This window comes from Cebus imitator, unplaced genomic scaffold (assembly GCF_001604975.1).
Source record: "Cebus imitator isolate Cc_AM_T3 unplaced genomic scaffold, Cebus_imitator-1.0 Scaffold415, whole genome shotgun sequence".
In the NCBI taxonomy this organism is placed as follows: domain Eukaryota; kingdom Metazoa; phylum Chordata; class Mammalia; order Primates; family Cebidae; genus Cebus; species Cebus imitator.
This window is the reverse complement of record NW_016107730.1, coordinates 1813868-1817356: the sequence shown is the minus strand read 5'-3', so window position 1 is coordinate 1817356 and position 3489 is coordinate 1813868. Positions and strand designations below refer to the sequence as shown.

General features: G+C 44.4%; 1 long non-coding RNA gene across 1 annotated transcript; it reads left to right on the top strand.

The window, feature by feature from the left end:
* Positions 1 to 464: 464 nt before the first annotated feature.
* Positions 465 to 3173, top strand: LOC119468344. The gene is made up of 2 exons (XR_005197007.1): positions 465 to 950; positions 3004 to 3173. It is a non-coding gene; the product is annotated as an uncharacterized LOC119468344 (long non-coding RNA).
* Positions 3174 to 3489: the final 316 nt, after the last annotated feature.

Sequence of the window (3489 nt, the reverse complement as noted above, 5' to 3'; positions counted from 1 at the left end):
CCCTTTGGCTTTCACATGTTTTCATTTTAGGCATGGAGCATGACTTTTGCAATGAATTATCAGCACTCACAAATTAATCAAGCTGCAGCATAGACACATAGTAAGGCAATAGAGTCCCCCAGGAAATAGCCTCAAGAAAGGAAAATTTTGTACAAAATTTAAGGCCAAGTCCCAGCTCTGCCACTCAGTCGTCACATGGCTTCTGGCAGGTCACACCAGCACCCCAAGCCCACCTGTGGAGGAAATGCTATCCCTGCCCACCTGCTTCACAAGCGTCTTACCAGGTGGATGATGCATTCTAGCACATGTTATAAACTGTTAATGCTAAACCACTGGAGAGCAGATCGTTTTTCAACATCTTGAGCTTCATGCCCTTTGCTCTCTCCTGCTGTAACTATTGGGTTGGGGTCTGGGTCGATGACATCCTGATGCCACATGAGACAGAAGCAGCCAAAGTAGGTGCCTGGCTCCTCCCTATCCCCATCCAACCCCAAGTCACTAGTCATCCCCAGCAACTTGGCTTTGTCTATTTGCAAACCAGCCTATTGTTCTATGATTTGGTGCACAGAGTCTGGGATAAGAAAGTAGGCTAAGTGAGTGATTTACTGATCCCAGAGACACCGATGGCCTTAGGTGAGAGGAAGTTTCCTTGGCTGAAGTTGAAACTACAACATCCCCCTGGACAGCACAAACTCCCAAACATGCAAGAGATACTTTCGTGGTTCTGGAAGGCAGATGTGCAAGAGACTTCTTGGCAAAGGATGAAGGCATAGAGTCAAAGGAACCAGGAGATGGAAGACAGTGGCAAACTGAACACATAACGAAGACTTGCTTCCATTTTGCCAGATATGATTCTTAGCCCAATATAAATAAGAAGATCCGGCTAGGCATGGTGGCTCATGCCTACAATCCCAGGACTTTGGGAGGCTGAGGCAAGTGGATCACCTGAGGTCAGGAGTTCAAGACCAGCCTGGCCAGCATGGTGAAACCCCATCTCTACTAAAAATACAAAAATTAGCTGGGAGTGGTGGTACCTGCTTGAAATCCTAGCTACTCGGGAGGCTGAGGCAGGAGAATCACTTCAACCCAGGAGGCAGAGGTTGCAGTGAGCCAAGATCGCACCACTGCACTCCATCCTGGGCGACAGAGCAAGACTCCATCTCAAAAAAAAAAAAAAAAAGTCCAGAATCTAGGCCACAAAACAATGGACTGGCTATGAAAGTTTTAGATAAAGTAGGATCCGTTCTAAATAAATTCTTTCCTCTGGTTGTCCAACCTCCCCACGGGTCTTCTCTGAATCTAGTCAGGTTTCTGTGACCCCTATTTTAACATTCTTTGTCTTCCTGTCTCCAAAATTAAGAATCAGGCTCTTCAGAAGCTTTGACTGGATCATCAAAGGTGACAACGGACACCCAAAAGAGGTTGACGCGGTTGTGTGGATAGATGCTGCCTTGGCAAGGGTGTTAGGAAATACTCCTTTTGCTCTATTTATTGCAGCTTTCATGAAGCTTGCATGGTCTTCTCAAAATTAGCATGGTTTTTGTGACTACGATTTAGGAACTTTACGTGCTGAAGCTAAGTAAGCGTGAACTCAGAATCCTGGAGAGATAAATTCTACATCTCATCTTTACAAATTCCCATTCACCTTCACTCAAGAGATTCTCTTCCCACATTTAAAAAAAAATCCACTGCTGACCCAGGGTCAGTCATCTTCTTCTGTAAAGGGTCAGATAGTAAATATTTTAGGCTTTGCAAACCATACAGTCTCCATTACAACCACTGAACTCCTGCCACTGTAGCACAAAAGCAGCTGCAGACAGCACACAAATGCATGAGCATGGCCATGAACCAATAAAACTTTATTTGCAAAAACAGGTGGCAAGCCGGATTTAGCCAATGGGCAGTAAATAGATTCCTGAGCCCTGATCTGGTACACCGCAAACCTCACCTTCTGCTGGAGCTCCTCAAGGGTGCGGAAGCAGGGCTGGTAGTCCGGGCACACACTGGACTCGTGGCACTTGCCCCTCTGGCAGAGTTTTGTCTCCAGCTCCGCGTTCTCCCACTCCAGCTGGCGCACCTTCTCCAGGTAGCTGGCCAGGCAGTCATTCAGAAACCGCATGGACTCCTTCTCGTGGCTGTTCAGGGTATTTTTGCCCCACAGATTCCAATGTTGCCAGGAACGTGACAGGTCCCTGGCAAGGGACAAGCAGTGTGAAAGGTGGGGGGGCAGACAGAGGCTGGGGCAGCCCAGGGGGGTCGACCCCACGCAGACTCAGTTGGCATGTGCCACATTAGCTAAGTGGCACAGTGAGGCAGCCTTGACCTCTGAAACCCGACTGCTGAGGAGGGAACTGCAATGGTCAGAAGTCACAGTGCTAAAAGGTGAGATCCTGCTTTGCCCACAGTTGGGTGTGCTGGAAACCAAAATCTTCCTTCTCCTGTACACCTTATATAGGCCTTAGTGGGTGTTGGTGCAAGAAAACTGGCATTTTCCTCATTAATATTTATGTCAATTGTTATACAATCACTCTATTAGTCAGTGGTTTTTGTTTCCTATAAAGAGTTAATGAGCTCATAAAAGAGGCCCTAAGCTCTTGCTTCCCATTACTGCAGGGTCCTGGAAAACAAAAAACAGGGTCTTCTTCAAGCAGCACACTTTCTGTGGCTGTGAAATCTTTCCCCTTCTGTCAGCTTATGTCTATAAAATAATCAAGAACTAAAGACTCCTAAAATTTCCTGCAAGTTTCCCTCACTCCCAGATTCTTTTTCTACCTCTGAATGTTCCCATTGCAGCAAAATATAAAATGTTAGTCAATCAGGTACACTGAGGAAAGGGAAAAATTATGATTTGTTTGTTTTGATAGATATTTATAGAGTGCCCAGTGCAGGACAAACATACATCTAGGCTGTCTTGTAAGAAGGGGATTTTAAGTTTTAATAAGAAAGAAAAGAAAGGAAATGATCTTGATATTATGAAGACAGTAAATGGAGGTATTTTTTAAGAGAGCTGCAAAGATTTCAAGGTGGAAGAGAGCTCACTGAGAGACCAGAAAAAGACTTCATGGAGTAGGGGATTTTCCAAATGTGTTTTGAATGATATTTTCCATAAAGGGTTGGGGAGTGAGTTTCTCTCACAGAAAACAAAATAAACAGAATCAAACATTCCGAAAATGGAAAATAGTCTAGTTGCTCTCATGCTTATAATGGAGACATTATTCTCAAGCCTGAAAAGTTGCATTGAGACCAGGTTGTGAAAAGCCTTGAATGCCAGAACCATGGTCTTCAGGTAAAGGTGAGTGAAAGGTAAGGATCTGCCCTGGAAGCTGACTTTCCTCAAGTATAAGGAAAAGTAAACAGCCAGGTTCCTTTTGAAGGAAAGTAACAGAAAAAAAGGTGGAAAGTTATTGTATAAAAATTATTAGAAAACTGAAAATGAAACCTAAGTTCCAAATTGATCTTGGTGTTTGAAAACTAACACACATTTCAATA